This window comes from Aedes aegypti, chromosome 3 (genome assembly GCF_002204515.2).
Source record: "Aedes aegypti strain LVP_AGWG chromosome 3, AaegL5.0 Primary Assembly, whole genome shotgun sequence".
Lineage (NCBI taxonomy): Eukaryota > Metazoa > Arthropoda > Insecta > Diptera > Culicidae > Aedes > Aedes aegypti.
The window spans coordinates 381,296,191-381,322,438 of NC_035109.1; the positions used below are offsets into that span (position 1 = coordinate 381,296,191).

The window sequence follows — 26,248 nt, forward strand, 5'->3', positions numbered from 1 at the left end:
AACGAGAATTTCAACCTGAGGCTGCTTCATCATGGAATAATTAGAAGTTCTAGATGAATATTAAACATGTTTTCGTTGCCTTTTTTTGGTAGAAATCTATGAGCTATTGGAGCATAAACCTCTACTCGGATGAATTTACTGAGGAATCGATAAGAGAATCACGAAATGATATCCAGAAGAAACTTTCGAATGAATCACTCAATAAATTATCGGAAGAACATCGTAAAGAGTTTCTGGAAACAATATCTGAAGAAGTGTGCATTGTACCATTAACTGTAGTTTCATTTCCACCAGTTCAGAATATAAGTCGGACAGGTTTTACAAGCCAATTTGATTGGCCACTGAAATTGAAAAATAGGGTAATTGAGATAAATTCCGAAACTTATTAAATACATGTTTTGAGACGAAATTTATTATAGAATTTTGAGGGGGCTCACCAAATAGCGCTGAAACAATTGCTGAAGGAAGATTCTAAAAGAATTTCTTTAGCAATGTTGGAAGAAATTCTGTAAAACAAACATCTACTGAAGGATATAACAAGAAATCTCTGAAACGATAAGTGGAAAATTTGATGGAATAGTTCCTGACGGTATATTTATAAGAAAAGCATTATTAAGAAATCCCTATGGATCAACGTGGGGCAAAAGTTCGACTTTAGTGAAATATACCCAGAAAAAAAGTAAATATCCTTCGATTTGGATAAAATTTTACACATGTTTCTGTATGGCAAGTGTATGTGTTTTTCATAGATATATCGATCATTTTGACTCAAGAATAACTTTAAAAAATGGTCTATGAGTTTTTGGGTGCAATTTATTGGAAAAAAAATATATAGTTTCAAAACTGTTGATTCAAGAAAAAAAAATTCAATTTAAAATAGGACTACAAAACAAAAAAAAAAAAATATTTATCATTAAATTTTAACTTACACAAAAACCCCATGTTTAATATTTATTGATTTTTTACCGTGGTGTATTGATAGAAAACAGGTATTTCCGTAAAAGTTTCGAGATGGAAAAATTTTTAACAAATTTTGTTCAAGAACAACTATTGGTTGATTTTTAAAATTTTGGTCTTTTGTTAAAATAAATACGTTTTGATGATAGGTAAAATAAAAATCTTGAAATTATTTTAAACAATAATGTTTACCATGAAGTGATCATTCTAGAAATATTTTAAGCTGAATGCAAGAAATTAATAAATTTAATATTTTAATGGGCCATTTCTATTAGTTAGTCGCGATTATACAAAAAGAAAAGAAAATCAGTGATGAGAAATATGGCCTATACTCTCGAAAACCTATTGTCATTAATGGAGAATCACGAATGACTAATGAAAATGGCCAATTTTATTATTAAATTAATAATGTTTTGCATTGAGCTTGAATTAACTCGAAAATAACTACTTCTAGAGAACTGCTCATGATAATCAACAAACAATTTTAAAATCAGCTAAAAGTTATTCGTAGCAAAATTTTTTTTTAAATTTTCTAGATCATGAAACTTGGTCTGAAACACCTGTTTCCTATCAAAATTTTTTGATAAAAATTTAAAAAATATTAAAAATTTGGTTTTTGTGTCATTTAAAATTTGAATTTTATGTTTAAATTTTTCATAATAAAGAAATCAATATTTTTTCCGTTTATTTTTTTTCTTGTAGTCCAAAACGGTTTAGAAACTAGAATTTGGCAAATAAATTGTTTGCAAAAACTCATAGGCCATTTTCAAAGGCTATTTTTGAGTCAACATTAGGCCGGAACAAATCTTAAAATTTTCTTTTGTCACCTTCCATCAAAATGTGTCGAAATAATATAAATAATATAGAAATAAATCATAAAATTGAAATTTCGAAAAATTCATCAATTTTTTATACTTATATGCTGTAAAACCATGTTTTTGCCACATATAATCGTCAAATCAAAATGTTTTAGACAATCACTCTTGAGTTTTGGTGAGAGAAAATATTAAACTTTAAAATTGTTTAAACTATTTACAACTTTAGGAACATTGCAGAAATGTTGCACATGGATGCAATTTTAAATAAAATTTAGATTTTAATTTGATTTAACATATATGTAACATTTTGTTTGTAAAAATATTTCACTAGATTTGAATAAAATTGAAGAAAATTTTCTCTGTGAAATATATTGTTCTTCTATGCTCTCTTGTGACATGTTTTTTTGCAAACCTAAGCGACTGTTAGATAAATATGCATAGGACGGCAGTATAATAGGTTGCAAGTAGGGACAATGGAAATTTACAGTATTTTTTTTTAATATCACGGCTGACGAAGGTAACTAAACTAAAATTTCACGGTTTTGTCGAGGCCCCATACTTTAGCACTACAGTACACATTCTCAGTTAAAATACATTTCAAATGTGTTAACTCAGCGGTGTGTTGATAATTGTAATTTGTGTTTTACAAATCAAGATAATAAATTTATCATCAGAGTAGCAATTAAAAATTTAAATCATAACATGCAATCAGAAGAAAGTCAAGATAAACTAAAAGATACGAAAATTGTTGGAGGAACCTTGACTCAAAAATAAATAAACCATTTTCATAGGCAACAAACTGAAAAAAATTGCGTTCTTCATATGAATTAAAACGATCAAACGAATTTCGCGTCGAAGGCCAAATTTTATGGCTTCCGCGAAATCTCGAATTTCCATTGTTCCTAGTTGTAAGTGTCCTGAAAAGCAGCACTTTTTCTAAATACGATTTTATATGTACAGAACAATTTCTCCCATAAATATAGTTTTATTCTTCAATTTAAAAAAATCATAACGTTTACAAAAACACATTGAAGACACGGACAAGGACATTTCATCGCGATATAATCCAGAAGGAGGATCTACTAGGAAAACATGAACTCAAATAAATTTTAAGAGCCAATTGCTGAATTGATTTGACTAATTGATTGCTCATTGAAAGAATATATAAACAATAATTCATGAAAATCCCTAAAATATTTTATTTTCAAAGGCTACACTTTTACAGTAAAAGTGGCGTAAACTTTATTCTAAAAGAAAAAACGTTCAATGGAAAATCCCACACCTATTAGCATTAACGAAACGATTTAGGACTTATGATGCAATAACACCTGTTATCTTATGTAATATCGTAAGGACGAACTATAAAACTAGCTAAAACCTCAAAAAACAATGAAACCCAACACTGCAAATAAGACATTTTATTTATTTCCCCCCTCTGACTTTTTGAAAAATATGAGGGGGGGGGGGGGGGTGACAAAAGTAAAATTTCAAATTTGTTCCGGCCATATTGATTTATCTATGGAAAACACTTATTCTACTACTCCGAAAGTCGATGAGTTCGTCTACCTTGGATCCTTGCTGACGGCTGACAATAACGTTATCTGTTTAGATGTTAACTAAATAAATGAATAATATATGGCTCGAGCTTTTGCCCCGCTGATTCTAACTCTTGCCCCACTATGGGTCAAAAATTGTTTCCAAGCATTTACGCAAAAACAAAAACAAAAACACATCTCAGAGCATCCGATAGACCTAGAAATACCCTTACATAAAGCGTTGAATAACATTTCATCTTCATGTTGGATCATGCAGCAAAAGTTGAGCCGAAAATTACTACTGCATAAATCACATTTCAGCTGATTAAGCTGTGATTACTTTTGCCCCACTTTGCCCTACACATTTTTGAATGATTTACTGAAGCAATTTCTGGTAAAAATGTTCTCCACTACAATTTATTATCGACAAACTATGTGGACAACACGGTGTTTCATCTATCAGCATCATAAAAAAATAACCATCAAAGCTTTTAACGCCACACGCCATTTATAAATTCTACACCTCTGGGCAGAATTTACACCCTTTTGTAGACATGACTGTCAAAAACGTTGGTTTTAAATTAAATAACAAATGTGTTTCAATACCGGATGCTGGTTTGGAACGCACTCTTTCACAAAAAAATGATCATTATTTTTATTATTATTATCTTTATTAACAAGATCTAAGTAAAAACAAATCAATCCATTTTATAAAAACTTACCATAATCAATTGGCTATGTGCGGGCTCAAGTGGTATTTTGCAAAAGGTTACAAATAAGAACTCATACCATTTCCATTCGTCTGAAGTTGTCGGGAAAGTGAATCGGTGCGCTTCGGCTACCACAATGGCGCCTGCCACGTCAGAATGCAGACCAATGTGGGAAAGGGGGAGGAATTGATATTGCACTTTTACTGGCCCACTGTAGACCGGAAGTGTATGGGTTGAGGGAAAGGCATGGCAGTAAGGTTTGATCTTAGCAGACTGCCTATGTGTCAGGCGAAAGGGTAGGCGTGATATAATGATGAAAAAATGGAAGAGTACGGAAACGGTTGCTTGTCCGTCTCTGGTTCTAGCGATTGCTATGAATGAATAGTTTAAGTGTGATAGATTAAGTGTTGAAGAAGCAAGTACAACACAAAGTACCAGAAAAGGCACGAGCCTGGGATTGATCCCATGACCATCTGCTTATGAAGCAGAAGCGGTAGCCATTAGACCACCAACCCCGTCTGAAAGGTTTAGTTTGCCAAGAAAATATTCAGTTTTTGTGCCACAAAAATCCCATACACCGTGCAATTCTGCGGGATAGAAACACACTCAGAATCATAAAATTGTTTTTGTGTAGTAGTGTGGGTTCGATTCCCGCGTCAGTTCGGAAAATTTTTCGTCAGGACTGTGCCACTGGTCGGGGTATTGCTAGTCCGTTGTCCTTCAAAGGTCAGTTCAAATTCGTTCAGTGAGAACTTTAACGTATCAAACAACGATTCGAATGCGACAAAAACGTGAAATGAAATGAGCTACAAACACTTTTTAAATATTATAATTCCAGCATTTGAGCCTACACATAATCAGTTAATTATGATAAGTTCTAATTAAAAAGAAGGTTTTTCCAAACCAATTTCTGGTATTGAAATACATTGTCAATTAATTGAAAATCAATGTTCTTGCCAGTTACGGGGCGTATCAGTCAATAACTCAAAATTTTACTTAGGGTTTTTAATCTTTCCAGAGTTATAGATAGGTATTCAAACCATCTGGCGTTAAAAGTTCTAACGATTTTTTTATTTGATAATAACGGTGATAATGAAACACCGTATGACAACAAACCATGTCGGAAATAGCAAAATTCAATACAGAATGGACCAATGCACGAGATCACTAATTTGACGTTTGAGTTCACTAGTTTCCATGGTCACATAAATAACCCAAGTAACCACAAGCATTATAACATTGCACGTATTCTACTGCATATCAACAACATTGATGTAACATTGCTTTTATTCGACATATTTCAAGTGCTGTCAAGCAATAAAAAATTAATTCTACAATACAAATGTAAGAATGCACTAATATCATTTTATAAATTACACTGCTGCACTAATGTTACTTTATAAATTGCTTCATTGCTTTATCGTCGTTTATGCATTAATTCAACTGTAAATGGGCCCTTTTCCACTTTTAAACTACTTTAATGGCAGCTGCATTATATATGCAATGATATAATGCTCCATGGTTACTTGGGAACACGGCACCGCTCAAACGTGAAATAGTGAACTCGTGCATTGGTCAATTGGTCCACGGACCAATGCACGCGTTTATTATTTGACGTTTTAGCGGTGCCGTGTTATTTATGTGACCATGGAATGTGAATTCGGCATCGCTCAAACGTCAAATTAGTGAATTCGTGCATTGGTCCATAGTGTTGAATGATATTGCGGTAACTAAATCAGAACTTGTCTTCCGAGCTTTGCATTTTATGATGATAGGCTTCGAACAATAACAAAGCAAGTGTTGCTGTATAGAAACCTGCTTCCATATTGGCAAATAATCTCTTAGTGGGGCTCGAGACTAAATGGAAATATTTTTTTTTTATTTTCATCGAAATTTTGTGGCATTGTATTGTCTCATGGAAAGCCCAACAAAGTCTTGCGAAGTGCGTATATGGCCTCAATATTGGTATGCATATTCGTCATCAAACGTCAACATGCCACCGCAAAATCGCTAGTGTTTGGAGGGGATTTTAACCTCCAAATTGCCAAATAACCTCCAAAGCATCACATCCAAGTTAGTTCTAATACCCTCCGTTATATGAAATATGGTGTCGCGTCGATCGTCGCAAGTTTATCGTTAAACAGTCAATAGCTTTCTCATGCATTTCACACGATTAAATTGATTGATAACCAAATACATCCGATTGACACCAAACAATACATATCCCCTCTAGATTCTCTGTAAGTCTTCTCTGGGGAATATTACTAAATTAATCGGGCACGCACAACGCTTACATAAACACCAAATTTTTACCTTGAACGGCCAGGCAAAACGAATTGCTGGAAAAAGTTCAGAAAATGACATTTTGCTGAAATATCAGCAATGGTATCATTGTTTGCTGAATATTCAGTATGTTCCTGAGATTGCTGAAACTTCAGCAAAAACCTGTCAAAGACTTATATATTTCATCTACACACCCAATTTTTATTGCTGGAAGCCAGCAAAATTTTGCTGATTTTTTTTTGTGCTGTAAATCCAGCAATCCATTCAGCAAAACAAAGTTTGCTGATCATTCAGCAAACACGAATTTCAGAATATTGACAGCTCTATTGCTGAATTTCCAGCAAAACCCAATGTGATTTGCTGGTTATCCAGTACATGGTTGGTTGGATAATAAATTTACTATTTATATGATAACATTTGGTGTTTTCTCCATATGGTTGCTTGAAAAGATGTTTTCTTTATTCGTTATTGTTGTTTGCATCACCCAAAATTTTATTTGTTAACGCTTTTATCAGTACCGTAAAACGGGGTAACTTTGATAGTTTTTTCGAAGAAAACTTGAATATTTATGCATGCTGTTTCAAATAATTATAATTTATATTTTTAAAACAAGTACTGGCATTCTAGCTATCGATTGTAGTCGATAGATTGCCAAAATATTTATTTTGAATGAATATATAATTTTTCATATAATCGAAAGTTGGTTTTCTGTTTTGGGGTAACTTTGATAATGGAGTATGAATCAAACAAAATTGAATGAAAAACGAACATTTGTAGGGCATTGCATAACCCTAGGCGTTTAACGTTATATGGAAATTTCTGACTTAGATTACAAAAATGGTCCCAGTTTGTGGAAATGCTTTTCGCTAAGAGATTTGAGACCGTATTCAAGTTCTAGGATAACTGGGCTGTCAAAGATAAGTGGCCAACTATACAAAACTACTTCAAATAGTGATCGTAGAACAGATTGTTTGTAAGCGTTTCGAAAATGCTAAAATTGTGTCAATTTTTAATATTCGTATAAAAAGCCTCAAATGCACTTGATTCCAATGAAAATAGCTTTGACATGAAGTGTCATACTAATACTCTTTACTTTTGCATTCGTTTTGCTTAACTGATCAACAGAAACTTCGTTATTTCGTTCAATATGTTTGCGGGTCTCGCACTATCAAAGTTACCCGCATTATCAAAGTTACCCCGTTTTACGGTATAATACAGCACAAAACTTGAGTTTGCTGATGATCCGAAGGATCGTCATACTTTTTACATATTTTCCTACTTTGATCCAGGAACTTTTTGTTTCCTCGCAGTTGTTCAAACCTGAGACGAGACTCGCGATGTCGGTCTTCTTTTTCTGTGATTGCTGTATTTGTGTTTATACCACGTTGTGTTTATACCAATTATGCGCATGCTGTTCAAATCCTCACATGAACCTCTCAGCAAAAAATGTTTGAGTTTGCATCACATCGAATCATAAAAAGCCGTTTGAGTGAAATTTCATGCCAGAAAACGTAGCAGACATTAGAAACAATTAATCTTCTGCTTAGATTTATCAGCAACTTTGGAAAAAACTGCTCCGCCGACTGAGGTTTTTAATAACAGTTTACTTTGAACACAATACTTTTCACTTTTTCAGCCATAAAAACAGTGGGCTGCATTTGACGTTTCGTGTGAGGGGAAACTGGGCTGCATATGACGTTCATATTTTTCCTCTTCGCGAGTCTCTCTCAGGTTCAAACTATATAAAAAGTATAATAAGAAGAAGTTTATCATATGTCATGAGAAACTACCGATACTTACCAGTATCTCAAGTTCAGAAGTTTTTTTTCCTGATACCGATTCGCGGAAGAACAACATAGTTTTTGTTTGCTTTTGACTTTTACACACTGCCGCCATCTGGTACCCGTACTATAAATATTATTTTTTAAATTATCGTCTTTACTATGCTGATTGGGTCTATGCGTATTCGAACGAGATTTTTTTTTTGCATTCCGTAAGAATTAATTCAGATCTTAAAAGAATAGGGAAAACTCGATTTTTATTATGCTAATAGGTCCTGTTTGAAAACTGCTTACGACTTTACGATCACGGGTTTCACGGTTCCACAAATTTGTTTTATGATACACTTGAATGTATATAGTGTCTTGATGTTTCTCCTTCATTCGTCTTCATGGTGAATTGTTCACCAAATCCTCTTTGATGTAAGTTGTGTTTAGTCATTCGGGTGATTTATTTGTTTTTCAAGGTGTTTTTTTTTAATGCAATTGCTTGCAATCGATCGTTTCGAACGTCATCAGTTGTTGAAAACCGCGAATCCCATGCAAGTTTAAAAGTGGTAATATTGTGGGCATTGTGATGACCAAATTGCTATTTATAACGTTTTCTACTAAAATTTTAAATACAATAATGACCACAGTAAAAAGAACAATTATTTCGAAAACTTCATTGGATTTCATTATTATGGGAAAGATTCTACAAAAGCACATTTCATCGAAAAGTATAACTTCACTAAAATTAACTCACATTCAAAACTATACGATTGAACAAACACTTCACTCTGTTCATTAAACTTCCTGTAAGAAATTATCAAGAGATCCTAGTAGCGCTTTGGGGTTTATCATTAATATGTTACGGCAATATAGGGTCAATAATCTTACTTATCTTAAATAATAATTAACAATCCTAATAAATTATCTTATATATAGGGCTAGTAAATCTTAATAATCTAATAAAAATGTTCGTGCTTTGGCATTGGAGAAAAGGTGAATTCCTTTGTTTGTAACCTATTAGTCTACATTCAGCTTGATTTATATAACACTCCTCTAATTTTGGGTAAAATTCTACGAAACTTCACCACACCAGGGTGAATGATTGCACCGAAAGAGTGACTGAGTGAAGCCAGTAACAAGGGCAGAAGGGTTTCTGTACCCACTTGAAGAGGCACAATAGCTGGTGAAGTGTTATCGATGGAATGCCAAACAGAGAGAAAGCTCGTTTCTACGCACAGACAAAAGCAGCTTTCGTCCGGTTTCCCCCCTAATGTAAGTTTAGGATTTACCAACAGCACTTTTCCCACACGGATTTTCCAGCGAAGATAAATAGTGTGCATTTGGAAGTGAACGAACGGGCAGCTGCAAAAGCAACTATAGTGAGTGATAAACGATAGAACGGAAGTAAAATTTGGACCAGTTGGATACGGAAGCACCAGTTGCAGAAACTACAGGTATGTTAATATATCCTATCGATGCACTCTGGGTCAGCAATCGAAGTTTCGTGACAAAATTTCAAGCACTTGCATAATGGAAAAAAATCAACCTAAGAGTATACAAACTTAGTGCTTGGGATAGTTCTTAGTTCGGTTTTCATTTACAGAAAACATAGATTTCCGTTCAAACAAAATTCAACTTCAGAAAATGCAATGAAGTACTGTAATAATTCAGTCGAAATCGACGGTATACAATCACCCTTTTTTCAATAATGAGAGATTCAGATAATTTTATAGAAAGGTATATAGAAGGTTTTGGGATTTTTGTCGCAAAAGTTTGATTTCTGGCCCATAGTGCGATGTTGCATGATACAAGAACAAATATGACGAAGACTTCAAGGGGTGGGACAGGTTTCAAAACCCTTATGGGTAGAATGATGATTTTGAATACCCGAAAAGCAAAAAATTGCTGCTGAATACCAATTTGTGATATTCCATACCAAACAATTTGAAATACTTACTTTCTGAATGAGACATGAAAAAGCCCTGCATAAGAGGTAAAATACCTCAAATACTATCTCATGCATATTCTACAAACACCACACTGATGATTGGATTAGGTATTGCTATTATGATCCTCAGTAGCTTTTAAACACCTCAATGAGGTAGTTTTCATTGTTTTAAACAATACTTCTAATGCCACAATAATCCCATACTAATAGTTGAACTACTGAACAAAAGCAAATTATGTTATGATTTTGAAATATGGTATGCACAGATGGGTGCGAGTTATTCGTTCCTGCTCGGGTACAACCCCAATTTTAAAAGCAGCATCATTATTAGGTTTGCTCGCATTGCTGCACAAATCCCACGCTCGTTCTGCCTTTCACCGTGCAAAGCCACGTTGTTCCAAAATGTGAGGAAATTGTGGCAGAGGTAGAATGTTATTTGCAATACGGACTTATCTTGACGCAAGACAATACCTGAAGCAGCATCATTCAGTGGGTTGAGTTTGTCGTACTGAAGGATGGTATGAATAATATGTTTCGCTTCGGTGAATATAATCTGTGCCGACGTATTTGCATTCCGTCGGTGACGTTGGAAAGAAACCATTTGAATCTACTGAGTAAATATACTGTCACAAAATGTGTGACTGACAATGATATGGTAATCATGTTACAGATATGTGTCGAGGCAGGTATTGTGGATTTGATTCAAAACCAACGTTGACATGCAGTAGTGATAACTTTCTATTTCACCTAACATGTAGTGAAAAAGGATATTGACTGGGCGTAAACAGGTTTCCCTTCAGAAAAGAGAGGTGGTGGGCAACTAAAAAATAACACTACACAACACTCACCTTCTACTATCTTGCACTATTGCTAATTTACTTTATTGGTAGCAGTCACATCGATCAGAATCTCCTTTTTCATCCGAGTTCAACTAGAATTTGTCGAGAGATGTAGTTCTCATATAAGCCTAAAGGAGTTTCAGCAAATTTGCTCTGGAATCTACGAAGAAAATTTCTAACAACAACTGCTGAACGAATCCTTGGAGGAGCTTCGCAAAGAATTCCTGGAAGAATTCTCAAGAAAACCTACCGGACTTCTTTCGAAGATTTTTTTTTCGGAATTCTCCAAAATGTTCCTAGGTATTTGCGCATAAGTTTCTTCATAGATTCACTCTGGAGTTTTACTAGGGCTACCTTCAGGATGTTCTCCAGAAAATCTCCCAAGAATTTGTCCTACGATTGCCTCCGTGGGTTCATTAAGGGATATGAGATAAACCACCAGAAGCTTCTCTAAATAATTTTCACTGCAATACTACACAATTTTTTGAGTGGTTTCTACGCTCTACTCTTCCGAAGATTCAGTATATTCAAAGACCTCCCTAAATATTTTTTCAGTGGTTGCTTCTGGGATTTTTCTACAATAATTTCTCCACATTCTTTCATATTCCTACTGGAACATGCCTGCTTTTAAGATTTTTGTGTGCATGTATATAGTCCGACAAGCACAAACATACTACATGCCCTAGATAGTCGAGGAAATGCCCAACTCTAAAAGATCCTTGCCGATGAGGATTTTAAACTGTTACCCTCAGCATGATCTTGCTGAATAGTCGCGTTATTTTTCAATAAATTCCATCAGAATTAATGAAGAGATTACTTTAAAAAATCTCCCAAAGTATCCCACAGGATGTTCCATGATCGATTTATCTTCATTGATCTTATCTCCTGTTAATAAAAGTGACGAGATGCAAGTTTGTCAGTATTTTTCCCCTTCAGGACGCAATATTGCATTGGTGTCTGAAGTGAGAAAATGCAAACAAACCCACATCTTGTCACCTTTGTTCACAAAAGAGATGCGATCATGCGACTTACGCCCTCATTATAGCTCACGGTTGATATTTATTATCGCATCCATAAAATTGACTTAAAATAACATAAAACGGTTAAACGCTGCTTAAAACGACTTGAAACTGATCAAAACCTCTTATAACAGCATAAAACGGCTTAAAACGGTTCGAAACAACTTAAAACGGATAAAGATGACTAAAACACGGCGAAAAACGGCTAAACACGGATTGAAGCTGCTTACAACGTGTGTGGTATACGATGAGTAATGACTAACTTATTACATGCGTGTAGTCATCTGACAGTTGGACGGCACGCAGCCATTCTACTCAACGGTCTGATTGTCACCGTCAGAGCACATCACCACGACACGTCCTCTTTCATCGATGGACCATCGGACGCGTCGGACGTATACAGCAGCATGCCAGGTGGTTCTCACTCGGAGGCGGAATTGTGGTTTCCCACAATGGCGATCCAGTCAGGTTTTTGTTGCCCAGTAGGACAGCAAACCAAATTAAAGAATCTGTAGATGCCGGTGAGAGCCACCCGGCATCTGGAAAGTTGGAAAGTTGTGTCGAAATAGTATACGAAATAAAGTTGTGTCCTATAATTATCGTTCGGAAGTGAAGGAAAAGTGGAGCAGTCAAAATAGATCACGTTGTTTTCTTTTCTAGTGAACTGTTTGGAAGCTCGAGAATGTTGGTAACGTATTTGATTGTATAAGGCCTATTGATCGTGGACAGGAGCGTGGAACATGTTTTTTGGTGCTGTGGAATGCTTCAGGTAATTGCTCATTGCACGGTGATCAAAAAAATAGTTCTCTTTCCTTTCGGGAAATCTGAAAGCAACAGTGTCAGTAGTTGTTGAAGCACGGAAAAGATAGAATTTCGCCATGAATTGCCATATTGCGTAAGAGAGTGATCGGCTGTTTTGTGTTAGCGAATCCTGATGATCTACGATGAAGACGAAAGCAATATTATTGAAAAGTTTTATGGTGAATTTCGTTCGAAAAGCAAATCTTGAAAGCTTATCAGAACAGCCGTAAGTCAACCAACTTAGTTTATTGCTACTTTGTGTTTCACAGACGAAATTCTACACGTTCAACTCTGAACCAACTCGATTTTCACTTTTATGTCGTGTAATTTTTGGAATTACAAAACGACGAAAGTACGATTTATAACTTTCGCAGCCAAACCGTTACTTTCACCGCTCTGTTATATTAAGAGACAACGTGACTTAATCACAAATCGAAGCAAAACACTACTTGTGCCAATCTTACACTGGTATAAAAACGTAGTAGATAATTGAACAAAAGCTGCATCATTCTGTAGCTAAGTTTTTTTGTGGGAAAATGATAGAAAATCAGAATTTTGAGGCGTGCTGCTGACATGATAAGTTGTAATATCATGCAGCATATACCTGTTAGGAGAAAACATGGCTTGAGAATATTTATTAAATGAGTTTTTGCACAAAAATATTGTTCTTTCAACATTAGGCTTTAACACTGAATCTCAAATAAATTGACTGGACGTTCGATGTTTGTTTGCATATGACAACCGTGCTGATGTGTTGTGCTATTAAATACTTGAATTTAGCCTAGTTTTCCTGTGTTAATTTTAAAATGGCGCGTTGAAAGGAATGATAAAAGGAATAATCAATTTTGAGAAAAGGTAGTGTACGGGTATTATCGGAGATAAAATAAATGAGTTTCATATGTATATAATGTGATAGTGTTTAGTGTCGTTATATAATGCATTTATTTTCCCCATGTCGAAGGACTAAGGAGTTGTTCGAGGTGACTACCGAAGGGTAATGTATGCATGTTGATCGGGACTACCATGCATTAGAAAAATGCTTAGTGGAATAAATTGCGTATTGATCGGGACGACCACGCAGGAAAACTTTTGCATGTTGTTCGGGATGACTATGCATGTGAAAAATTCTTAGAGAAAGAATTCGTGTGTTGTTCGGGACGACCACGCATACACAATGTTGCATGTTTGGGATGATCCTGCATTGGAAGAATTCTTGGAGAAAGAATTTGCGTGATATTTGGGACTACCACGCAAGAAAATGGTTGCATGTTGTTCGGGACGACCGTGCATTAGAAGCATTATAAGAGAAATAATTCGCGTGTTGTTCGGGATGACCACGCATGAAAAATATTGCATGTTCGGGATGATCATGCATTGGAAGAATGGTTGAAGAAAGAATTCGCGTGTTATTTGGGACGACCACGCAAGAAAATTGTTGCATGTTGTTCGGGACGACCAAGAGAAAGAATTCGATTGTTGTTCGGGATGACAACGCATAAAAAATGTTGCATGATCGGGATGATCATGCTTAGGAGAAATTCTTAGAGAAAAAATACTGTCATATTTTGGCAGATTTCTTGAAGTATTCTAATAATAAATGAATTGTGTCATGTTTTTTTGCCTTTTTTATTTGAGTAGAAGGGGGATGTGTGGCATGCGATGAGTAATGACTAACTTATTACATGCGTGTAGTCATCTGACAATTTGACGGCACGCAGCCATTCTACTCAACGCACAATGGTCGGAAAAAAGTGAAGTTTGGCCAAAACTATTTTTATCGCCTTAATCGATGAAATATGTAATCTGAATATGTTATTTGGCGTTTTTGCTGTTTCAGAAGGGATTATTCACAAATTACGTAACTTTGAAAAAATTTTTTTTTTAAATTAAAATTGTTATCAAACCGGGCTGAAAGCACAAATTTTGTTTATATTTTTCTTTGAGTTTGATCAAAATGTGTATGAATAGTGGTTAAATAAATTTTAAATAAACTTTGTATGAAAAATATCGTCAAAATATATGTAAAATATTGAATTATTCAAAAAGCTCTAACTTGCAAATCAGCAAATTTCTGCAAAAATTTTAAAGGTTTTTTGTAAGATCTGAGGATGCTTTTTGATGTGCAATATTCGAAATGGCGGCGACATGACGCGACAAGAGTTCTTTTTCATATTCAAAATCACAAAAATTACTAAAATGTAATATTGAATAGTATTAAAACTTAAACCAAATATTTTTTTCCATCCTCATGCTCGATAAAAGTGTTGAACCATAAGCTTTCAGATAGTGGGTAACTTTGGGGAAATATTGCATTCCTAAATTATAAATTTTGTGCTCTATCTTATTGTTACATTTTTCAATTTTTTGACTTCAGCCTGTTTGCCGTCATAAAAATCATAGAAATTTAAATTTTAGTTCAATTTCAATTAAGGATCGTAATAATATAACACATGAGGTATATTTTAAAATTAAAAAAATCATAAAAATCTCAACAAAGTTTTTGGTAGTTTTGGCCGCCTCTTTATATGGAGCCCGACCATTGTGCAACGGTATGATCGTCACCGTCAGAGCACATCACCGCGTTACGTCCTCTTTCATCGATGGACCATCGGACGCGTCGGACGTATACAGCAGCATGCCAGGTGGTTCTCACTCGGAGGCGGAATTGTGGTGTCCCACACAACGGAATGGAATGGTTTTTAACGACAACGGCTTAAAATGATGTAAAACGATTTAAGTTATCTAAAAATGTCATAGAACGGCTTTAAACTACGTAAAACGGCTTAAAATAGCTTAAAACGACTTAAAACGGCTCAGAACGACTTACATTGACCTAAAATGACTTAAAACGACTTAAAACGGCGTAAACGGCTCTAACAAAACGGCTTAAAACTACTTAAAATGGCTTAAAATGGCTTAAAATTACTTAAAATAGCTTAAAACGGCTTAAAACAGCCTAAAATAATTTCTGGCATAAAACAGTTTAGAATAACTTAAAACTACAGAAAACGGCTTAAAACAGCTTAAAGCGTCTCCAAATAACTTATGGTTTGGGACAGTTTAGAAATGGCTTAGAACGGCTTAACCCTCTAATACCCAACTTTTTATTTTCATTCTAAGAATTTCATATTTCGCCATCTAAAATCGCTTTGGACAATAATATATTTTTATTCACATATTTATCAATTTTAGTTTGTGAATTTACTAATTTTCATTTTTGAGCACCACTGTCATTTTACAATTTTTCTTAAAGCTTCTTCTGAGTACCGATTTTTGATAATAATGAATATATGAGTTTTTGCGGTACTTTTGAAAATATGCATTTTTTCTGGGATATGTTTTATTTTCAATTTCAATTCTATCAGACTTTTCTTATGTGATTGATTGATTGTAGAAAAATATAAAATGCACAATTTTTTGTATTACATGTTATGTTAGAGCCAGGCATTTGTGGGTTATGGAATAATACAGTTTTTTCAAACATTTTTCAAATATACAAAAATCTTTCGAAAGTCGTATAAAACTTTCCTTATATGCGTGTTATGGCCCAATGTTCATGCCAAAAATAAAATCATTTTGATTTCTGAACTAAGGAAAAATACACAAAATTCTAAAATGTACCCTCTCTGCCCTCGGCGGGGTTGGGCATAAATTAAAATGGCATAAATCGGCATAAAAAGGGTTTAAAAGCCTCGAACGATTTAATTTGGCTTAAAACAGGTTAAAATTACTTACAACGACTTGAAACGGCTTGAAACAGCTTCAAACGTCTTTAAGTAACTTATGGCTTAAAATAGTTTAGAAAAGGCTGAAAACAGAATAAAATCGCCATAAAAAGGCTTAAAACGACTTTAAACAGCTTAAAGCAGCTTAAAATGGTTTAAAACGGTTTATAATTACTTAAAACTACTAAAACTGTTTAAACCGGCTTAAAACTTCTTGAAACGGCTAAAATTGACTTAAAACATCTTAAAATAGCCTTAAATGGCTCAGAACGGTGAAAACAGCTTAAAACGGCTCAAATTGACTTAAAACGGTTTAAAACGGCTTGAAATAGCTTGAAACGGATAAAGATTACTAAAAACGGGCTCAAACTGGCTTGAAACGGCTTGAAAAGGTTTAGAACAAAAACTTTTAGCTTAAAACGGTTTAGAAACGGCTAATAACTGTTTAAACCTGTTTTAAATTGCGTAAACTGGCTCTAAAAGGCTTATAACGGCTTAAAACTGCTTAAACAGATTAAAACGGCTTAAAATAACCACAGACAAACGTTCAAGCAGAAACATATTTATCCAAATTTCTTAGGTAAATAGGGTGACCATCTTCTGGAGATTTGAAATCAGGACATTTTGCAATTTTCACAACTTCACTGTAAATTCTATTTTGACTCAAAGTCCGAGTAATTACAAAATATTAATAATATTCCAGACATTTCTGTGACATTTCAAAGTTTGTTTTTGTAATGTAGAACAAATGATCATGCTGTGGACAGTTATATTTTTAATTTTATACTTTTAAGATTGTGCTCTGTTGTTTGTCACAAATAAAAAAGTCATTTTTCCTTGGATTACAATAAGATTATATGTTTATTAAATGCAATTCTAACTCATAATGTGTTACTTGTAGTATTTCTCGAAAGATCTTGAGAAACTTCTAATTAGCAGGTGTGGGTGTAAATTGTTAAATTAAAAGAATTTCACAAAGAAACTTCCGTGATGATTTCATTAAGATCCCGTGAGAACTCGCCAGAAATCCAATAAGGGTCCTACTTAAAACCAATCGAAGTTTTTGGGAGAAATCTGGCGAAAATCTTATGATCAAAGATCTCTCCTAAAACTTACCGAAAACTGGATTGCGAGATATTGGGCGGTCGTGTATCCCCTGGTAAAGTCTAATAGTTTCGGCCATGGTTCCTAATAATCTTCACTGAAATTGCAAATTGTGCTTTGAGATTATGGCATTCAAATGAGGAAATTCCTCCTAGCGATGCATCAAAATATTGCACATTTTTATGATCTCATGATGCTAAAACTAGTAATAGTAGTTTTGGAGATCTCTCCTTCATTCTGATAGTGATGGAATAATAGTTTTAAGAAATTCAAATTATCTTTAACATTCCATGGTGTTCGGCAAGCAGAAAAAAAGGAGGACAAAGCTTGAATTATGAAAAATAAATAAGAACACATCAAAAGAATCTCAAAATCAGGACAAGTCCTGCTAAATCATGACGGATAGTAACCCTATGTGTAAATTCTACCGTGGTGCCATCTATGAAACAAATTGCCTCAGTACAATGACAGTTCGTATAACTAGAGTGACTGTAAACAAGAGTGACGTCATGTTTCAATACTGACAGGTGCTCCGCGGAACGCGGATTTGTATGGAAATGGCAGTTCACTGCTGTTCCAATTTTGGCATTGACGCCACTCTGCGTATAATCGCGCAGCGTCGACTGTTCGCTCACCACCCAGTCCACCACCCACTGTACGAAAATGTCAAGAACAATCACTCTAACAATGATCCCCACAGCCCACTATGGGGCCCAGCTAGCCGTAGCGGTAAACGCGCAGCTATTCAGCATGACCATGCTGAGGGTCGTGGGTTCGAATCCCACTGGTCGAGGATCTTTTCGTAAAGGAAATTTTCTCGATTCCCAGGGCATAAAGTATCATCGTACCTGCCACACGATATACACATGCAAAAATGGTCAATCGGCAAAGAAAGCTCTCAGTTAATAACTGTGGAAGTGCTTACAAGAACACTAATCTGAGAAGCAGGCTTTGTCCCAGTTGGGACGTAACGCCAGAAAGAACAAGAATGATCCCCACAATTGTGATACTTTCACGTCGATTTAGTTGTGGTCACTCTAGGGAATCAAGCATGAATTTGTGTGTAAATTAAATTCAATGAATTTTCATATGTTTTTACATAAGATATTAGATCTATTAGGAATCATCACTCACCCAGCACAAACAAGGTTGAATCATTTTTAGCGTTGAGCACGTTGGCTGTGTGAGCGATTGTTTGTCATGCTGCCAACGAAGTATGATCAGGGTGGTAGCAGGACGCAATGAGAATATATACCGAGGTGAGGAAGAAGACATTTAGTGTGCGTGACATCCGTGTACGGTGCAGAATGTTTCACTACTACAAGCGAGCTAGCTCCCAGAGGAAGCCTTGTAAATTAGTGACGTAGTTATTTTTGTTTACGTTTTTTCTCTTTACTAATACATACCCTTTGCTTCTTCTTCCACACCTTAGTATATATTCTCATTGAGCGGGACGCGTACGTCACTAACGCCATCTACTACCTTATTGCCATTTGGCGATTTGTGGCGGCCATTTTTTACACAAGCTGCTGAGTCTAACTTGAACGTTAACCATTGAAAAAGCTTAAAATTGTCTGAAACGGCTTAAAACGGCGTGAAATATCTTACAACGGCTATATTTATTTATTTCATGTCGTCAATCAGAAGTAGACCATTTTGTTACAAATTTACACTTAATATTATATAGTTTGAAAACGTTATTTTCTTAATCTAGTTCGAATTTTGATATGACATAAATTTTTGTTTTAGTTCCGATTTCGTCATAGTGAAGTCAATGGTTTCGCAATGTTTATTGTAAACAGACATTATTTGATTTAAAGGCTCAAATTTGGCATAATTTGTGCGGTGATGGTTTGTATAAAAAATACTACGACTTCGCAATTGTCTTGAAGGAGCATAAAAATTTAATTTTGATAAAAGTGTCATCGAGTCAATACGATGCGAAACTATATCGTTTACGAACGAGACAATTGCAAATTCGCGACGTTTCTTCAATGTTTGAATATTAATGAGCATGCATCGTGCTTCATAAGATGGTAGAGGTAACCTTGTCCAACCTAATTTTCGAAGTGCGAACAACAGAAATTGTTTTTGAACTGATTCTATACGATTTTCATGGGTTGATGAAAATGGTGACCAAACTATGCTACAGTATTCTAAAATTGAACGCACATAGGTTATGTATAATGTTTTTATAGTGTATGGATCGTGAAAATTATAGCTAAATCGTTTTATAAATGCTAACATCTTGTTTGCCTTGTTGATAATTGTATTATAGTGATCTATAAAAATAACTTTGGAATCTAAAATCACTCCTAAATCTCTTATTCTTACGCATTTTTCTACTAGTTGATTCCCTAGGTAGACTGTTGTGTTAGGTATACTACGCTTTCTGCTAAAGGATATTGAATTACATTTTTTCACGTTCAATTGACGAAGGCTTTTATTGCACCATTTGTAAAACATGTCAATTTCATTTTGAAAAGTATGTATATCTTCATCGTTTACTATTTCAAGAAACAGTTTCATGTCATCAGCATATATGAGAGCTTTCACTTTTTTCAGAATGAAGGAAATGTCGTTAACGTATAAAATAAAGAATAATGGTCCTAAATGAGACCCTTGAGGAACTCCCGATGTAACTTTAATTGGAATAGATTTTACTCCTTTGTATCTAACTATTTGTTGACGATTAGTAAGATAAGACTCTACCCACTTAAGAAGATCCGGTTGAAATCCTATTTTTTCTAACTTAAAAAGCAACATTGGTATGTCAATGCGATCGAAAGCTTTACTGAAATCTGTATAGAGAGCTTCCACGTGATTACCATTATCCATGGCTGTCAAAGAATAATGAATAAACTCCAGCAAGTTTGTGCATGTTGAGCGTCCCTTAAAAAAACCATGCTGAGTATGAATTATTCTGTTTTTAACCATATCGAATAAAAATTTATTTATTTTTGCCTCGAAAATCTTTGGAATACAAGAGATAATGGCTATTCCACGATAACTACGTATGTCAGATTTTTGCCACTTTTAAAGATCGGCACTAAAAATGAGCTTTTCCATGTTTCAGGGAAACTACCTGATTGCAGAGACATATTGTAGAGCCAAAATAGCGGAGATGCAAGTTCGATTGATAACATTTTCAAAAATACAGGTGGAATCCCGTTAGGTCCAGCACCTTTGGAGACATCTGGACTTTTTAGTGCATCTACAATATCATGTACTTTGATTTGATTGACGCAAATGTCATTTGGGATTTCCGGAAGAAATGAGAAATATTCACGATCTCGATTATTTTCCGAATAAGTAGTGTAAACGTCTTGAAAAAATGTTGCAAACAGATTGCAGCTTTCTTCAGGGTTCACACCTATTTTATCAGTTGGAAAGTTGTTAGATTTGGTTTTTGTTTTAACGTAATTAAAGAAATTTTTAGGACATGATTTCAATTCACGCTCATTTCGTTCATTATACTCTTCAAATGCGGTATCAATGGCAAGATTTAATTGATCGGAAATATTTAAATAGTTAATTAAATTTGCATCATTTTTACATTTTTTGTATATTTTATGTGCCTTTTGCTTACGATTCTTTAAATTTTTGATTTCTCTACTAAACCATATAGGATACTTTGAGTTATGATTCCTTCTTCTTTTTATTAAGGGTATATCGTCGTGTATTATGTCGTTTAAAATTTTGTAAAACATTTTAACGGCAGATTCAACATTTTCTTCGTTTCTTAACACATTTTGCCAACTTACTTGATTGATTTTCTGTCTTATATTGTAATAATTTGCTGAACGATAATCATGAACTTCTTCAAAGTCGCAATCTTTAGGTCTGTTATTTCCATGCACGAATAAAGAAAACTCAATAGCTGTATGAAAAAGTTCGTTTTTCCATAAGGGAGTCAATGATTCTACCACACAAAAATCTTCATCAGTATTGGTCATTAAGAGATCTAAATAACAGTTCTGTTGATTTTTAACGTGGTTAATATGGTTTAGACCTAGACTTGCCGATGTATCACATATAAATTGCAAAGCCTCATTTTCTCCAAATATTGGCAGCAGGATGCTCTCGTTGTCGACGTCTGGGAAGAAATCAATATCACGTTGATTGAAATCTCCATATATATGCACTTTTGTTTCGGGAGGAAATCCGCCAATAACATGTTCAACAATGTTGTAAAATTTCTCATAAACTATTTTACGAGCGTTTTTCGGCGGAAAATACACAGACACAAACACATGCGTTTCGCCTGCTATGTGTACTTTCACCCATTCATGCTCAAACTCTTTAAATTTAGTGGTTTTTATGATTTCTGCACTAAACAATGTAGAAACAGCAATTAAGACTCGTCCTCCTGACTTCTTCTCAGACGTTTGACAGTCACGATCATTCCTAAAAACATCATAATTATTTCCAAAAACTTCTTCACTATTCACAGTTTCATCCCAGCTAGTTTCTGTTGCCAAAATAACAGTGTAAGGACATGTTAAAATTCTACTATGGATTTCTTTCATCTTAGAAGCGCTTTTCATACGGTTAAAGTTTTGGCAATAAACCAAAACTTCTGTACCTAACTGTGAAGAAGTTTTAAAAGCAGTAGAACAATCTGATTTACTTAGATTAGTTACCTCTTCATCTTGCAATTCGGTACTTGTTAAATTTGAAGATATATTTAGATCTAACACGACATTGTTGTTTTCTTCATCTAGGGAGAGCATCAGTTTCGTTGAAAACACGAGTACCTAGTACATCCACACGATTTGCATGATGCAGTTGATGTTGAAGGACAGCTCGGCTCCATCCAGTTTGTTGGTTGGTTGGTGGCGGGAACGTGACGTTGTTGACCATTGCAGACTGGATAGGGGTTTAGAGTTTCCCCCCTTTGGAATTGTATAGGTGGGTAGTTCGTTGGTGGTCTCGAGTATCGATACTTTGCTACAGCCAGAAGCTCCCTGTCAGGTGGAAGGAAATTGTTTCCTTTTCGATATCTGTTTATGAACACCTTTGGTTTTTGGCTGTTGTCATGATCACACTTTCCGTTACTTCTGCCCCTGAAGTGACTGTCGTTATAGTTCATAAAGTTTGGTAAAACATTTAACGGCTTTTCTTTGTTGTTCATATTAGTATTTGTCATGCTCTTAGAAGTGTTGAAGCTTTTCTTTACTTTCTTCCGCTTTTGGGCCTTTTCTTTGGCTTTTTGCTGTAGTGCACGGCGTTTCTGACGTTTGTCATATTCCGTCCAGTCCAAACGCCAAATTTTTTTAGTTCCAAGTAAATGCCAACCTGCGGTACCTAAAACAGGCCTAAAACAGTTTAGAATTACTTAAAACGACTTAAAACAGCTTTAAACGACTTAAAATGGCTTAAAACGACTTGAAACGGCTTGAAACGGCCTAAAATGGCCTAAAACGGTTTAGAATGACTTATACTACCTCAAACTACTTAAAACGGCTCAGAACGACTTACAGCGACAGCTTAAAACAACTTATAACGGCTTAAAAAATATTCATGTATGGATTACTTCATATTCAAGTTTCATAATAATTCAGGTCTGATTTTAAAGTAATTCTGTAATGTTTCAACTTAGGTTCAAGTTGCTCAGCTTTGATGCTTTTATTTTTTTAATTGTTTAGCTTACGTTGCTTTCACATTCGAGACTGATTCACTTTATCTCGTCCGTTATTCTTCATAGTTAAGTGATTCATGTAAGATTTTCTTCATAATCATGCTGAATCACCTAAAAAACTCTTGATTGATTTACCTTAAATTTAATTTGTTGAAGTCTATTTTATTTCCTTATCATGTGATTCAAATCTGATTTACTTCAAGTTTAAATTATTTTGGACTGATACACTTTATTTTCAAGTGATTCATTATTGACCTAAATGATTCATCACATATTGAAGGGATTCACATCTGAATCACTTCAAAATTGAATGTTTCATGTCTGACTCACACCACCCCAAGTAACCAGTAAGCACGATAATGCGGCACGGTTACAGCATTATATGCGCATATAGGGTAATCATTTGATGCATGTCAGTTTTATATACGCATATAATGCTATGATAATGCCAGAAAAGGCGAAATAGCGTGCCATTATAGTGCCAAGATATAACCGTGCTTCTCTGCACCACTAATGCTGATATAAGACCACGTGAGAAACGTCAGTTGTTTTCGCCAGGTTTTTAGGGCGAATATTTTGTGCTTTCGCGTACGCAGCCAGAGAGCTTTCGCGTATGCGGCCAAGCATACGTACATGAGTTAAATAAATGAATGAATGAAAACGGAAACCTCTAATAGTAAGCAAAAAATGTAATAAAATGATACAGATAGTACTTCTCCGTATCAGACATATTCGTTTTGGTAGTTTTCATCCTTCTGAGGACTTGCAATTGCCACATTTTGATCCTCGTTTTATTCCTCATTTTGCGTCTCGAACCTGCGACACCCGTATTATTGAGCTGTTGTTCTGCTCCTTTGCTCCTACGGCCACATAAGATGAATTGTATTGGAAAGTAAAGTGACCAATTTAAACAATCACTTTTCCCCGTCATAAAACCTGCAATTGTAGTAGTGAGAAGATTTATGTTTGACTCCCTCTTACCACTATATGCAAACACAAAGCACGTGGTTTATCTGTCAAAACACTGGATGGCATTTAAACATGCCCTGTATTCGAATATAAAGCCAATATAGTGCTTATTTAATGCCTGTAGGCATCAGGCTTAGAAGCATTAAAGATGCTGTAAGAGGGTTTCTATGCAGCGGAAGTGCTGTTATAAGGTCTGTAAGCATTTGTGGTGCTATTATAATGCATGTACGCATCTATGATGCTGATTAAGGGCTTATTATTAGTGCTTATGGTTACTTGGGACATTTAGAAGTTTTAGGTCTGGTACACCCTATGTTCCAGTTATTCAGTTCTGATTTAAACTCATTTTATAATAATTCAGGTCTAAATCAATGGGTATTCAAAACTTGAACATTCTATCTCATCTGGATCAGAAGATTGAACTCGCTTGAAATGCTAAATTTTATATGCCTACTTGTGCCACATAACAAAAATTTTTTTGAATTGAACTATTTGCCCTTCGGAAGTCCTTGACTTGCTGAAAAACTTTGCCGAAGACTTGTACTTTCAATCTCATATTAGTCACAAGATAGAACTAGCTTTAAATGCTCAATAGCGCCACCTAGCGGCAAAATTTTGAGCTAAACTGTTTCCTATTCGTATTTCTTTGACTTTCTGAACGACTTTTCGAAAAAAAAAACTTTCTATCTCATGTGGATCACATGATAGAGCTTGCTTATAGTGCTCAATTTCACATGTTCACTAGCGCCGAATGTCTTCGATCTTCTGAACAGCTTCGTCAAATATTCGAACTTTCTATGTTATCTGGATCAGAAGAAATAAATAGCTTAAAATGTTAATTTTTTTATGCTCACTGACACCAACTAGCGGCAACATTTAGAACTAAAAAACATTTTGAACTACCTTGATTTTGGACTGATACACTTTATTTTCAAGTGTTGAAAAAGGTGCATAAGCATACGCAAGATAAGCCGCCTGCAGTTGCTACTCCGTTATTATGAGAACTACTATAGTTGCACAAGCGACCAACGGTGAAAGTGAATTTCAAAGATTCTACAAGATTCCCTGGAGATTCCTAGAGATCCAGGGAAATTCTTGAGTTCTTTTCAGAGGTTTCTAAGTTTAGGAGTTGTTTAGGGTTAGCAGTGATTTTTAAGACGACTCACAGAAGCTGTCATTTTGTTTATCAAAATGTACCTCTTAATTTCCAGGGATTATAAAGGGATTCTATAAGGTTTTTAGCAAATACAATATCCCAAAAACTCCCTTCAGAATGCTGTAAACTATTGATACCTCTTAGAAGACCCAGTAAAAACCACGGAAAACCTGTAGGAATTCTTTGAGTACCTCTGAAACCCACTTAAGACCTCCTGTAAACCTCATAGAAACAACTGGTAACAATTTAGATAATTCTTGGGAAACTATGAAATCCAAGTTCCAATAATCAGAGCACAGGAAAAATTATGTTTCATTAGGTCATAAAATATAGAAATAATTCAATATGATGTACAATAGCGAAGTCTCCAAGCTTTCTCACAAACAATTGACTTTCTATTGTTCCATTCTGAACAATTCCCGAACCAATTAAAATCATTATAGCTATGCTGCCATCTTTTTTATAGAGATTCCAACGGCAACAACCACGTGCCTCTTGCGAACATCTCTTTACCATCCATTCATGCCGTTCCACTTGACTTCACCTTACGGTTAACCTACTCTTCTAAGGCTAACGAACTAGGGAATGGTACTCGATTGTGAGCTCCACTTTGCAGAATGATTGACTTAGAGATTCACAGTAGGGAAATTCACCCTCGTTACTTTCTCTCCCTCTCTCTCTTTCTCCATCCGGACGAGTTCATATGAATCCATTCATTCCCGTTGAGCTCCAGGACGACGACGAGCTTTCAAGATGATGATGCCACTTCTGCGATGCTCTGCGCTTCCGCCAAGTCAGATATTTTTTAGTCTGCACTTGGGCACGGCGACGACGGTATGGAGACCTCATTTCTCGTGATCCGTGAGCAACAGTCAAAGGATGCGGAAAACTGACAACTCACTGCTAAAAAAGAAATGTACACGCCATAGCACGATCTAATTCAGGGTTGCCAGTTGATTTGCTTCAATATCTTC

General features: G+C 35.1%; 1 protein-coding gene across 3 annotated transcripts in view; it reads left to right on the forward strand.

The window, feature by feature from the left end:
- The window catches only part of LOC5569731 (spondin-1), a 136,829-nt gene that overhangs the window by 20,776 nt on the left and 89,805 nt on the right, over positions 1-26,248 (forward strand). The window contains exon 2 of one of the 3 annotated variants that reach the window (XM_021853052.1): positions 9,355-9,526. The gene's annotated coding sequence lies outside the window, so the exon portion shown is untranslated. The remainder of the gene's footprint in view (positions 1-9,354; positions 9,527-26,248) is intronic. The other 2 variants (XM_001652905.2, XM_021853053.1) reach the window with 2 other exon arrangements.